Here is a 16,037-nt window from a genome sequence, read left to right as displayed (position 1 = left end):
ACTCTAGTTCCTAAGTTGGGGCAACAAGGTGATGGAAGAAGCAATATTGTAGTAAGAAGAAGATAATGTCTTATTTAGTGTTTCTTCTTCTTAAATTTAATATGACATAAATGTGGCTGAATTGTGATTCCTGGTTAGGACTATCGGTGGTGGCCATTGAATCTGTGCCGGAGAGCAATGTGTCTACGGTGGAAGAGAGAAGTTAGAAGGATCGTTAGAGATGATGGAAAATGGGGTTGAAGGTTATTTCAGACGGAAAGTTATTTTACGAAAATTTTGAAACTTATGATATTTTGCGAAGGTTCTTAAACCCATGGTAGTTAACGGAGGTTTTGAAACATATGGTATTTTACGAAGGTTCTTAAACCCATGATATTTAACAAGGGTTTTGAATGACTTTTAATGTGGTTTAAGATGGTTTAGCAGGGGAAACTGCAACCTTGAATAAATGACTTAATAGAGGTTTTAACCTTGGATAATGTAAAAATAAACCCCGTTAAAACCATTTTTTATTGTAGTGGAGTATCTCCTGACTCAATAGATTTAATATATAAAGTGTGTTCGAATAGGCATATCTAAAAGTCATTTGGCAAAATATGAATCAATATTCTTATAATGAGACCTTGGAGCCTCCTTCAAAATGTATGATGCTTTCTTCAATCTATAGACTTTATCTTTCTTACTCTCAATAACATAACTCGCAAGTTCCTTAAGGTATACTTCTTCCACCAAAGTATCATTTAAAAACATAATTGACATCCATTTGATATATATATATATATATATATATATATATATATATATATATATATATATATATATTTGCAAAAAAAGAAAAATTGAAATTTTTTTATTAGATGAATCATTAACATTACCCACAACATAATCCTCCAATCTAGTAGGTCATCTTCATTGTGATTATGGCATTATAAGATTATTTTTATTTGTTGATTTTATTGTACATAACTATCTGGAAACCCCATCAACTATCTTTGGACTTTTAGAGACCAATCATGTATTCCTTCTTCACCAAATGTCACATTTTGACTTAAATGTCACATTTTGACTTATAATCACTTTCTTTGTCTCGGGATTGTATACTTTATGTGCCTTTGAATTTATGCAGTATTTCATGAACACGCATTTCTTTGTCAAGTTTCTTTCTTAGTTGATATGGTGGTACATGAACATAAGATATACAGCCAAAAGCTTTTACATGTTGAATTGATGGTCTCTTTTGGCTCCATGCTTCTTCAAGTTTTAAAAACGTTTTCTTGGAGATGTCTTGAATCATAATACATAGTGATGAATATACAACAAAATCTACCTAAACACACATACACATGAAAATCTACCTAAACACACATACACATGCACGACTTTGCAGTCTTTGTGATTTAGCTTTGAGCACATCAAATCCATCCACTTTAGTCAACATGGACTTCATTGATTCATCTAAAATAACAAAATAGCTCATTTTTTTCACACATATGGTTACGCTAACCAATATCTAAATGCCAAACATTTTCCTGTTATAAAAATGTATTTCTTGCAAAAAGTAAACTTTGTAGGTTGTTCAAATTCTCACTAATATCTTGGTACTGGTTTTCCACAATGTTAACCTATTGTCAAAATCTACATGTTATTTTTGTTAGAGTTATGGTTCATGTATTTGATAAATCCAACCTTTCTCATGTATTTTAGGTAGTTTTGTGTTTATTAGGAACTGTTGTAAGTTTTCTCTTTCATGACTTGATCCTAAAATTGTAGTAAAAAAGCTTTTTCAAATGTATTAGAGCTTGTCGATAAACTATTTTTTAATTGATTAAAAGATGTTTTCAATTTGTTAAAACGTTTTTAACTGGTCTGAATGGATGCCAAAAAAACATTTTAATTGATTATTTAATTGTTTTAATTTATTAGAACCACTTAAAACCATGAGCAATTCTGATATCTCTATTTTAATATCTTAAAATGATTTTTTAATAGATTAAAAATCTCTTAAGTTTAATGAAGGTTTTCGACTTCTCTACTTTAATATGTTAAAATAACGAGTTAATGAAATCAAAACCAAAGTTTATGTTGGAAAGAGTCCAAACTAAGTTGGAAACTATTCATGAAGCTTTACTTGCTCTATGAAATCTTTTCACTATTGAAAGAGTCCAAACTAAGCTGGAATTGTTCATGAAGTTTATGTGATCAATATCATGATTGAAAGGAAACATAAAAGTTTACTTGGTTATGTTGTACTGATCTTATTGCATGTAATATTGTTCTAATTTTCTCAATTCAATTTGAGTCTTTAGACTGTCTTTGAATAAAGTTTAGAGGTATAGATAGTATAACAAGGTGTTACTAAGTATGTAATCAAGTCTTACTGGATTCAACATTTGCTTTCTTGAGTTGTTTACTTCTACTATTTTGGTTATGTGCTTGTAAAAACTCTAAAATTTTAGTGTGAGCTTAGTTGGTGTGGTTGAGCAACTGGATATAGCTCTTGGATAAGAGTTGACCAGTATGTGTATCTTTCTCTTTTTCTCTCTTTTCGGATCTTGGCTAGAAACCTTCACCACCACTCTCATACTAGTCTATGAAGAAAGAAAATCAAAATTCATTTCATTAATCACTTGCATTAAAAAGTTTTTTAATATGTGATAATCACTCATAAAAGTGGTTATTATTTACAAATTTTCATAAGCAACCACTTCACAATCTTTGGCTTAAAATCAATCTACACTAAAAAGGACTACGTCTTGCTCAATTAAGACGCTTTATTGTGAGCAAACATGGCTTCTCTTTTCTCATATATTCTTAAAACATAAGGAAATGAAAAAGTAGTGTATGTAAACCAAGGAAAGTCTCTGATAAAATGGGGCAGTTATATGAATCTTTATGGAACCCTTTAACGGTAATCTTTATGGAACCCTTACAGGATGGATACTGAATAACATTACCACAGAGTAAAATGGAAAGAACGATGGGATGAAACAAACATAGTATATAGATGAAATATCATCTTGTAGACAATCTATCATGCAACTTATGTAGAGGTAAGTACATCTAAATATAAGATAAATAACATAATCATACATTTGGACGCATCAGACGAAGATAGATTCTTGTAGACGAAACTTAACTCTATGCATTAGACGTTTTATGTATATATCAGACACATGCAAACAGCATGAACTATTCATGTCATTATTGATGATTCTATTAAACTTCTTTAAGAAATATTTTACAGAGTTAATTTTATTATCACGTTTTGTGTTCTAGGGAGGGTTAGTACAAACTCTAAGAAAAAGTTACTGTTTATTTTCCCAACCTGTATACATCTTCTCAGAAATCAAAAGGTCACTTTTTGCTCCAATGATAAAGGTTATCTTTTTCTCACCTCTTGAAACCCAAAGACCCTCTGAAGAAAAATGGCATCCAAAACTCTTATTACTTCAGTTGTTAAAAGCCCAACCCCATCAGATGATATACTCCTTGTGGAAAGTCAGTGTGTGCTTCAAGATATAGACGAAAGAGGAACAGAAGTCAACATTGACCTAGAAAGATGTGGAATTTGTGGCTATTTTCTACAGCCCCAAATAATCTATCCCCAAATGGTCAAGATGTTCTAGAGAAACGCCAGGTTAGTAGAAGATAAAACTATTATCTCTACTGTTTTGGGTAAAGAAGTGGTACTCAACCAAATCAGCATCTCTTAGGCCATTTCACGCGAAAGGACTCCAAATTTCTTTCACCTTGAACTGACATTGTCTAATGCAGGCTTTATGATGACATATTCTCAGAAGGCTTGATGGGAAAGAAAACAATCTACAAGAAGCTATGTGATATTGGGAAAATTTGGCAGCAAATTTGCTCTAAATGCATTATTCCTTTTTCAGGGAAGGATCACACTACTGAATATGGCAGATTTGTTATCTACCACTTGCTTGCAGGTATTCCTTTTAACCTACCTCACTTTTTTTTCCTGAACTTGTTAAGGATGTTGAAGAAAATAGGGAAAGGGAGGTTACTTACCGTTGACAATTAATTGTTATTAAAGGGAGATTAATTGCCACAATCAATTGCAATCAATGGGAGGTTACTTACCATTAATTGTATTTATTATTGTTGTGTCCTAGAACCAATATATATAGTGGCTTCCTTCAAGCAATGTAACACACAACATACAACAACACACACTTGCTTCCTCTCTCTTTTCCTATAGTCTCTATTTCATCTCTTGGGTGTAAGTGTTTAACCCATATAGAGAGGATTTGTTTTGGGGCTATTTATCTATTAGCTAGAGAGGAATTCATTGTACTCCCAGTACCATTATAGTGGAAGTTTTGGCTCTCTCGCCGGTGGTTTTTTACCTCTATTTAAAGGGGTTTTCCACCTAAAAATTCTGGTATCATTCTCACTTTACTTGTTACTTTAATTTCTCATAATCTTTGATTGAAATTATCACGCTTTCGCACACAATATCCCTACAAATTGGCATCAGAGCTTTTCGATAATTCAACCAGAATTTGTTGTTCAATAATGTCGAAATTGGATATTGAGAAATTTGATGGTAAAATCAGCTTTGCTATCTGGCGAGTCCAGATACTAGCTGTTCTCACCCAGAATGGTTTAAAGAAAGTTCTGGCAGGTAAAATGATGAGACCAACCACTATGACGGAGGAGCAGTGGGATGAGATGGATGAAAAGGCATTGTCTACAATCCAGTTATGCTTGTCCTGTGAGGTGTTGCGTGAGGTCATCAACGAGAAAAGTACAGCAGGCATATGGAGTAAATTGGAGTCTCTATACATGACCAAAAGTCTTGCAAACAAACTCCGGTTAAAGGAGCGACTCTTTACACTCTGAATGTCTGAAGGTAATCCCATCCAATCTCACCTTGATGAATTTAATTCCATCATAATTGATTTGGAAAATTTGGATGTTAAAATTGATGATGAGGATAAAGTCGTTCTACTTATGTTTCTCTACCACCCTCGCATCGACAATTCAAAGAAATTATGTTATAGGGTAATTATCTTACCTTAAGCTTTGATGATGTCAAGACTAATTTACTAGCCAAAGAAAAATTTGATACTCAAATTCATTCTGAAAATTCTGGTGAAGGATTAGTAGTTAGAGGGAGAAACCAAGAGAAAGGTAGGAACAATAAGTATAAATCTAGGTCAAAATCTAGAGGCAAGAACTCCAAATATTGTCGTTATTGCAAGAAAAAGGGACACGAGATCTCTGAATGCTATAAATTGAAAATAAGCAAGATAGAGAAGATAAGGGAAATGGGAAACAACCAGAAAAATTTGCCGAAGCTAGTATTGTTGAAACTGAATCTGATGGGGATTGTTTTGTAGCTTCCAACACTGAACAAAGGTCTAAAAATGAATGGATTCACATGTCTTACAATAGAGATTGGTTTACCACATATGAACCAGTTTATAATGGTCTTGTTTTGATGGGAAACGATGCTCAATGCAAAGTTGTTGGTGAAGGAACAATCAAAATCAAGACGCATGATGGAATTGTTAGAACTTTAACAGGTGTCAGATATGTCCCTGAGTTGAAACGGAATCTCATTTCCTTAGGCACCCTTGAATCTCATGGGTGTAGATACTCAGCTGAAGGTGGAGTTTTAAAAGTGTCTAAAGGAGCACTTGTGTTACTAAAGGCAATTCGATGTGATAGTTTGTATGCGCTGCAGGGTTCAACAGTTACAGGTTCTGCAGCTGTTGCCTCACCCAACAAAGATAACACCAAGTTGTGGCATATGAGATTAGGCCACATGAGTGAGAAGGGAATTCTAATCCTCAAGAAGAAGGGTCACCTTGGTAACCACTGTACTGGAAAGGTTGATTTCTGTGAACATTGCATTTTTGGTAAGCAGAAAAAGGTTAGTTTTTTCTAAAGCCATACACAGAACCAAAGGTACTTTGGATTATATTCATTCAGATCTTTGGGGTCCGTCAAAAGTTCCCTCCATAGGTAAATGTCGTTATATGATGACAATTATTGATGACTTCTCACGAAAACTATGGGTGTATTTTCTCAAACATAAGAATGAAGCATTTTCCTCTCTTAAAGAGTGGAAATTATTGATTGAGAATCAGACTGGCAAGAAGATACAGAGGTTAAGGACAGACAATGGCTTTGAGTTCTATTCGAATGAATTCAATGATTTCTGCAAGAAGGAAGGCATTTCCAGACATTTCACCATCCCAAGTACTCCACAACAGAACGGGGTTGCAGAAAGAATGAATAGAACTATCCTGGAGAGAGTTCGTTGCATGTTCTCCCATTCTGGTTTGAGCAAATCTTTTTGGACTGAAGCGGCTTCAACGGCATGTTATCTGATAAACCGCTCTCCTAACAGATCTATTGATTGCAACATTCAGAAGAAGTTTGGTCAGGTAACCATGTTGATTATTCTAATCTTAAAATATTTGGTTGCCCTGCTTATTCTCATGTAAACGAGGGAAAATTAGAACCTCGTGCTAAGAACTGCATTTTCTTGGGTTATAGCTCAGGGGTTAAAGGTTATCATTTGTATGACCCAGAATCTCACAAAATAATTCACAGTCGGAATGTGACCTTTAATGAAAATGCTATGCTCTCTTCTGTAAAAGATACTGTCATTTCCTCAATTGATACAGGTGGTCAGGAAGAGGCTCGAGAGAAGGTGGAGTTTGAGATTAAAACACCCACTCATGAGGAAGACGTTCCCAATTCCTCCAGTACTCAAGATGATCAAGTCACTGCTATTTATGGTACAAGTGAACATTTGAGTCCACATGAGAAATGTCCACCTAAACGACGAGGATTACCACAGCCGTGGTCTATGGCTCAAGAACTTCCACAACAGAGACCAAGAAAATCGACTCAAAGATTTATTGCAGAATCTGCCAACATTGCTTATGCTTTAACTATTGCACAAGAGATGGGTGAAGAAGGTGAACCCAAGAATTACTCTGAAGCTATCTCTGGTGACGACTCAACAAAGTGGATTGCTGCTATGCAAGAAGAAGTTGAGAGTCTTCTCAAAAACGAAACATGGGAATTGGTGAAGTTACCAGAAAGAAAACGAGTCATTAGTTGCAAGTGGATCTTTAAGTGATATGATTCCAATAGCACAATATGAATGATTCTTTGACATTCTTAGGAATCAACTTGAGTTGGATATGAGATAGGCACTTTTTGAAAGAATTGGATCAAGGTTCTATGTTCAAGAACTCACCAAGACTAGTACCAAAACCCAAACTCACATGGAAGATCCATGTATTGCCAATTGAATCAAAACAACAACTAGAAATGAAGAAGAAGCAAAGAGGAACAGCAAATGTAAAATGACCGAAGCAAAAAGCAAAGGAAACTAGAATACCGAAACTGAAAAATGCAAAGAAAACAAGCTAAGACATGAACATAAAAGGAGAAGGAAGGAATGAGAAGAGAAAGCTCAAGAAGATGGATGGCTTGGTTGGATGATCACGCCACTTAGAGGATGAAGACTCCAAGATGAGTGTGCTATGCCGCCACTTGAGGTAACCAAGAACACTCAAGATAAGACTAAGTGAGGAAGGCACAAAGCTCTCCAATTCTCTCTCAAATTGAGTAGAGTTTCTCTAATTCAAAATTCCAAATCTGAATTGTACAAGCTAAGCACCTTTATTTATTGCCTAGAGGTGCTGAAATGAAAAGCTAATTAAATTCAAAATTCCCCCCAAATGACATAAAAGTGGTGCCAATCCTAGAGCATGAGGAAGGTGTGACTTCCTCTCTTAGTTTGGCACCTCCCTATTACGTCTACACCTCTCTACTAAACGCACACCCCCCTAAGTTTCCTAAACTAAAGACCTAAAGATGCTTTTACAAAAGAGGTTTCTTATGTTTCCCTCTAAGCACCTTCAAACAAAGAAATTACAAAAAGAGAAAACAAACGTCCATTAGCTCCTAAAGCCTTGAACATGCTCCTTGTAAGCCTTTGAGGTGGGTTATTAACTCCATGAGCATCCTCCATTTGAGCCTCAACCTCTTCTTGCTCTTGATGATTGGCCTCCATGTCCACTTGAGCTTGATCTCCATCATACTCCCCGAGTTGGAGAGAATTCGACCACGAATTCTGGAGACCTACAGAAAAAGGAGTTAGATCACTGATATTAAAAGTATGACTACCAAGGAATGTATCAGGCATATCTAACTCATAGGCATTGTTATTAATCCTCTTGAGGACTTGGAAAGGTCCATCACCACGAGGCATTAGTTTGGACTTTCTTTGAGTAGGAAAACGATCATTCCTCAAAAGAAGCCAAACCCAATCACCTTCCTAAAACAACAATGCTTTTCTCCTTTTATTGGCAAGTTCAGCATACTTGCCAACCTTCTTCTCAATTCTCATCTTGATGTCTTTATGCAAAGTTTTCACAAAAGAAGCCTTTTCATCCCCATCTTTGCACAAGACATCTTCAAGAATGGGAATAGGAAGAATATCAAGAGGTGTTAAGGGGTTAAACCCATAGACAACCTCAAAAGGAGAATGTGAGGTGGTAGAATTTACTACACGGTTATATGCAAACTCAACATGGGGTAGTAAATTCTCCCACACTCTAGGATTCCCGGAAATGAAGCATCGCAATAGTTGTCCTAAAGTTCTATTGACCACTTCGGTTTGACCATCGGTTTGTGGGTGACAAGTGGTAGAAAATAAAAGCTTAGTACCAAGCTTACCCCACAAGGTCTTCCAAAAGTGACTCAAGAACTTTGGATCTCTATCGGACACAATAGTTCTAGGAATCCCATGCAAATGAACCACTTCTTGAAAGAAGAGGTTTGCAATATGACATGCATCATCCACTTTGTGGCAAGGAATAAAGTGAGCCATCTTTGAAAAACGATCCACTACCACAAAAATGGAGTCCTTTCCCTTTGATGTCTTGGGTAATCCTAAGATGAAATCCATAGATATGTCAACCCAAGGCATTGAAGGGATAGGAAGAGGAGTATATAAACCATGGGGATGCATCTTAGATTTAGCTTTGCGACAAGCTATGCATTTATCACATAAACTATGAACATGTTTATGCATATGAGGCCAAAAGAAATGTTCATGCAACACATCCAAAGTTTTAGCAACCCCAAAGTGACCCATTAAACCCCCCTCATGGGCTTCTCTAACAAGAGATAATCGAATAGAGCTTTGAGGCACACAAAGACGTTTTCCTTTAAAAAGAAAGCCATCTTGTATAAAAAAATCTTTGTGTCCTCCCTTAAGACACTCTTGATAGATGAGAGAAAAATCAAGGTCATCATGATAAAGTTCCTTAATGTGATCAAAGCCAAGATATTGAGAACTCAAAAGATTTAGCAAAGCATATCTTCTAGAAAGTGCATCCGCCACAATGTTTACTTTGCCTTGCTTATGTTTGATCACATAAGGAAATTGCTCAATGAATTCCACCCACTTAGCATGCCTCTTGTTAAGATTGTTTTGGCTTTTCAAATACTTAAGAGATTCATGATCACTATGTATCACAAACTCTTTAGGAAAAAGATAATGTTGCCAAGTAAACAAAGCCCTAACAAGTGCATATAATTCTTTATCATAAGTGGAATAATTGAGATGACTTCCCTTCAATTTCTCTTGTAGGAGGACAGCCCCAATGCCTATACTTGAAGCATCACACTCAATCTCAAATGTTTTAGTGAAATTAGGAAGGGCTAAGATGGGAGCATTAGTCAATTTTTCTTTTAAAATCTCAAAAGCTTTTTGTTGTGCTTCTCCCCATTGAAAAACCACATCCTTTTTCACTATATCATTGAGAGGTGCAGCAATGGTACCAAAGTTTGGTACAAATCTTCTATAGAAAGAAGCAAGTCCATGGAAACTTCGGACTTCATTCAAAGTTTTCGGTGTAGGCCAATTTTGAATGGCCATCACCTTTGTTTTGTCCATATGGACCCCTTTGCTACTCACAACAAACCCTAGGAATTCTATATGATCAAGAGCAAACAAACATTTAGCAAGGTTAGCATACAAATGTTCCTTCCTAAGGGTTTCTAAGACTTGCCTAACATGCATCCTACGATCATTCAAAGATAAGCTATAAATGAGAATAACATCAAAGTAAACAACAACAAACTTACCAATGAAATGTCTTAAAACATGATGCATGAGGTGCATGAAAGTACTTGGTGTATTAGTTAAACCAAAGGGCATAACTAACCACTCATACAAACCAAAGTTGGTCTTAAAAGCCATCTTCCATTCATCACTCAGTTTGATACGGATTTGATTGTAGCCGTTTTTAAGATCAATCTTTGTAAAGATTTTTTAACCATGCAATTCATCTAACAAATCATCAAGCCTAGGTATGGGATGCCTATACTTAATTGTAATGTTATTGATGGCCCTACAATCCGAACACATTCGCCATGTGCCATCTTTCTTAGGCACTAAGATGATAGGCATAGCACAAGGACTCATGCTATCTTGAACCCACCCTTTCTCAATCAAAGCCTCAACTTGTGGGCGAATTTCCTTGGTTTCACTTGGATTGGTCCTATAGGTTGGACGATTTGGTAAGGAAGAGCCTGGTATCAAATCAATTTGGTGCTCAATCCCTCTCAAAGGTGGAAGTCCTTTTGGAGGATCTTGAAACACATCTTGAAACTCTTCTACCAATTTTTCCAAACAATGAGGACTATCAACAAGTGGTTCTAACTTAAGAGTTCTAGGGATGGCTAAGAAAAGAGGATGGTGAGCCACTATTTCCCTTTGAATCTCATGCCTAGACACAATAAGTGTAGGCTTAGAACTTTTATCTTTTTTATCTTTTTCACTTTCCCTCTTTTTTTTCATTATGATTTGGTCCTCATGGACTTCTCTAGGAGAGAGAGATTTTAAAGTAACCTTGTGGCCATGGAAATCAAAAGAAAGTTTGTTGGTAAAGCCATCATGAAAAACTTTTCTATCAAATTGCCAAGGCCTTCCCAAAAGAACATGTGTAGCTTCCATGGGCACAACATCACATAATACCTCATCTTTGTATTTTCCAATAGAGAAATGGATGAGGACTTGTTTATTCACAACAATTTCTCCTACTTCACTAAGCCATTGCAATTTGTAGGGCTTTTTATGAGAGATAGTAGGCAATCCAAGTTTATCTACTACTCTTGTACTAGCCACATGAGCACAACTACCCTCATCCACTATTAAAGAACAAATGTTGTTTTGAATAAGACATCTTGTATGGAAAATATTTTCCCTTTGACTTTCATCAAAAGGTTGTGAAACTTGTCCAAGAAGTCTTCTCACAACTAACAAATCTCCTTCAAGTGGACTCTCACTCTCATTCTCACTAGACGCCCTAGAAGGTGAAGAATGCCTAGGTGAATCCGAATCATGCTCACTCATGACAATGCCATTATGCACAAACATATTCCTTTTAGAAGGACAATTAGCCGCAATGTGACCATAACCCATACACTTAAAGCATTTCTTACTAGACGATTTAATTGGGGATTTAGGCCTAGAAGTAGAAGGCTTAGATTCCTTTAGTTTGAAAGAAGAATCTTTGGAAGGAAATTTAGAAAAAGACTTTTTGTTACTCCAAGAATTGTTGTAGTAACCATCATTGGGAATATTTTTGAAAGAATTTTTCTTAGCAAGTTGGGCTTCCACCTTCATTGCAAGATGAACTAAAGAACCCAATGATGAATACTTTTGTAACTCAAGAACATCTTGAATATCCTTCCTTAGACCACTCACGAACCTAGCAATCATAGCTTCCTCACTTTCTTCTAATTCAACTTTAAGCAAAAGCGTTTCTAATTCTTTGTAATATTCATCCACACTTAGCGTGCCTTGTTGAAACCGTTGGAGTCTCAACATGAGGTCTTTCCTAAAGTGTGGTGGCACAAACCTAAGGCGCATTTGATCCTTTAAAGAGTTTCAAGAGTCCACGAGAGGACCCTTGTGATAGATAATGTCCTTTACAACACCATGCCACCATTTCATGGCATAATCACTAAACTCTAAGGTGGCTAACTTAAGCTTGTGCTCATCTTGGATCTCATGGATCTCAAATATTTGTTCACACTTAGCCTCCCAATCTAAATACACATTAGGATTACTAGAGCCATTGAAACTAGGAAGCTTGACCGAAGGTAGCCTAGCCTTTGCATCTTGGTAGTATCCATCTCCACGGTGATGTCTCTCCCCTTGGTTGTGGTATCTAGAGTTTAGGTGTGTTCTTGTTTAATTTTGAGTTGTGTTGCACTTTAATTCAAGAGCTCTTTAATTCTTGTTGTTTACCTTTCTGTTTTTAGGCTTATTTTGAGTTTTATTGCTGTTTTCTTAATTTTGCCTATCATGTGTTTGTGTCTTTTCCTTTTTGAATCCATACAAGTTTTGTCAATAGTCATGTTTTTCCATGACTGTCATCACTTCTTGTAGTACTTTTATTGAATTTTTTGTTTCTTGTTTTGGTGTAATACAGTTTTCTGAGTTTGATATTTGATCCTTTGTGCATTTTCTGTTTTAGAATTGAGTTCATACTTGTATTTTAGACCTATACAAGTTCCTATACATCATTTCCATTATGTTTTTACTAGTTCTTAATTCTGTTTTTCATTTCTGTTAGGATTCCTCTGTTTTTCTGAAAACGTGCTTTCTGTTTCGATTTATTGCAATTGATTTACTCACTGGAAATTTCTGAAATTATGGATTTGTGTTCTTCAAAGTGTTATAAAACAGTAGAAAGAAGAAGTCCTTCAAAATTCAAAGTACAAAAAAATGATAAATCAAAAACAAAGAGTGTGCAATTCTGCCGAAAAAAATACGGTAATCTGGCAGCGATTTTGAAAAATTTATCTCAATTAATTGGCTTACTGTTTTTTCGTAATTCTAGTGCCATTGTTGAGCTAAGATCTTGAAGTTTCTGTGGTTAAAATTTCATAATCCAGTTCGCTTTATATCGTTCCAGTTAAATCAGTGAACATCAAGCACAGTTTGCATAAAAAATATTTTCCAGTAGCTCTGTTTTTGTTTTCTTCATCTACTCTAGTTCTTTTCTTTAGGTATCTTTTGTGTGTCTTCTTTTGAATTGAGTACCTTATTTTCTTGCTTTTCTTTTGTTCATTATTCTTTGAGTTTGTCATACATCTAGTATTCCTTTTGTTATAGCCTTTTATTGCTTATACCTTTTCTTGTTTGTCTTTATTGCTTCATTGGTTTTGTTGTGATTGGCTTTGAGATTGGTGTGCCTTGCTTTGACATCTTTCATTTGAGGATTCCTAAGGCCTCAAGATCATCTTGGTGCAGGGACATTATTTCTTTGAGAGTGACTTTTTTAGGCCAATTTCACTTCGGCAATTTGGTTGCCCAATTAATTTTTGCTAACTTTGTTTCTTAACTTGTTTGTTGTTTTTTGTGTTTGCTGTTTTCATTTGCAAATGGCTGCCTATTCAAGTGGTGAATCTTACAAGCAGCACTCTCCTTCCAAAGCTTCAGTCCTTGGTGAATTGCATGAAGCTCAACGCACCATTCGGCGTTTGGAAGAAAAATTGCAAAAGATGGAGGTGCAACAAGCTAGGCCATCTCACTCTATCAATGATGGGCATCATTCACATAGACCTTCATCAAGAGGTTCTTCAAATGACTTAGGCCGTGCAGAGGACCATAGGAGAAGGCGAACTCCACCCCAATTCCATGGACATAGATATCACAACCAAGGGGAGAGACATCACCATGGAGATGGATACTACCAAGATGCAAAGGCTAGGCTACCTTCGGTCAAGCTTCCTAGTTTCAATGGCTCTAGTGATCCTAATGACTCGTTTTCTTTCTGGTAACTTCACCTTTACTGTTATCTTGGCATAAATGGGAGGTTACTTACCGTTGACAATTAATTGTTATTAAAGGGAGGTTAATTGCCACAATCAATTGCAATCAATGGGAGATTAATTGCCACAATCAATTGCAATCAATGGGAGGTTAATTACCATTAATTGTATTTATTATTGTTGTCTCCTAGAACCACTATATATAGTGGCTTCCTTCAAGCAATGTAACACACAATATACAGCAACACACACTTGCTTCCTCTCTCTTTTCCTATACTTTCTATTTCATCTCTTGGGTGTAAGTGTTTAACCCATATAGAGAGGATTTGTTTTGGGGCTATTTATCTATTAGCTAGAGAGGAATTCATTGTACTCCCAGTACCATTATAGTGGAAGTTTTGGCTCTCTCGCCGGTGGTTTTTTACCTCTATTTAAAGGGGTTTTCCACCTAAAAATTCTGGTATCATTCTCACTTTACTTGTTACTTTAATTTCTCATAATCTTTGATTGAAATTATCACGCTTCCGCACACAATATCCCTACACCATCCAAACAATAGGAAACAAAATCTACTTGAAAAGATCAAAACACTGATCAATGAAGCTATTCTTGAGGAACAATTAGTATTGCCAAACAACTAAAAGCTCTACAAGAAAGTCATGACAAGGCATTGAAAAGGATAATTTACACTCTTACAAAGCCAATTGAAAAATCCTTTTCATAAATGCTATCCAAGCTCCAATTCCTTACCTCTAACCAAAGATAAAATTACTAGGATGGACTGGTTGTTTCTTTGATCAGTTGATCTATGCATATATGTTTATATATTGACTTTCCCTTTGTTTAAGTTGTGCTCACATTTGTAGAAATGTCATGCTTGTGCTATGTTGTGAATTACTACTTACACAAGTATTACACATTACATGGAAACTGTTTGATAGACACATAAGATTATATGGAATAGATGATTCACATGAGAATCATATGCCTAAGATATGGTAGATGAACACATGTCTCAACCATGACGAATAACATTCGAAATATTATTGCATATTTTACGAGCATATTTATCTTAATTAAAGATATGCATAAACCATATTGATTGTCTGATAAGATTTTGTGTTACATATTCAAACAATTTTATACATGATTCAATCAATGAATCTTGCTATAATATTAGTGATTAGACTGAACATACATGTATAATTGTGTTCTTCTTATATGCGTTAGATGATACAAAGTAATTATCTGATAAGATATTCAAACATCATAAAATTATAATGTGAAATTCAATTAGATGATGATTAAAAATGATTATAATTTAAAATGCAGAATCCTATATATTGATACTATAGGCTTGAATTATCTGCACATTTTTTTATGTGTTATAGTTTTAAACAAAAAGGGTCATAATCAATTCATGAGTCACATTAACTGCGTGAATTGTCGGTATAAATAAATGGGTTGACAAGTGAGAATTTGGGTGAGTGATAAGAAATCTTTTAAAAGTTTAAAATGGGGCAAATTTCTCATAGCAACAATGACCTTGGAAGAAAGATTTTATCTTTATGTTTTCTATTTCAAGAGGACAAGTCTAGGTCTATTTCAAGAGAGAGTTCTGATGGAAATGGAAATACATATGAGACCCTATAGTCACGAATAAACGAATAAAGAGGTTGCAAAATTAGAAACTTGATAAGGAGCTTATCAGGAGTTTAGGCCTCCAATCAGTCTTTTAAACTCAGGTTCAACTTGAAGAAATTACTTTAAAGATTTTGGAGCATCAAGATTACAAGACCTCTATAATTGTACAGAGTAGTTTAGGAATTTATTTCGGACCTTGTATTTTGGGTCAAATAGAATATGATTTTGGACCTTGTATTTTGGAACGAGTAGCATGGGATTTTAGGCGTGGGCTTTGTATCCAAAGTCATTTAGAACTTCAACCTATAAAATTTGCAAGACTCCAAGTAGGCGCCACATGCATGGTAGTTAGAATCATTTGAATCGTAAGATTCCAATCAAAACTTGACGAACATGAATCGGTTTTTTAGTGTGAATCGTGACATGAATTGTGGGATTATCGATTCTGTTTCGTTATTTCCAATTCAATTAGATTCTGGAAAAATCACAAAAAGGGGATAAAAGATTATGATTCATTTTATTTTTTCCAAAAATAATAATATTATTCTATT

Source organism: Phaseolus vulgaris, chromosome 8 (assembly GCF_051622355.1).
Source record: "Phaseolus vulgaris cultivar YP4 chromosome 8, ASM5162235v1, whole genome shotgun sequence".
NCBI classification, from domain to species: Eukaryota; Viridiplantae; Streptophyta; class Magnoliopsida; order Fabales; family Fabaceae; genus Phaseolus; species Phaseolus vulgaris.
The sequence above is the reverse complement of the archived record's forward strand: the minus strand, read 5'-3'. Positions refer to the sequence as shown.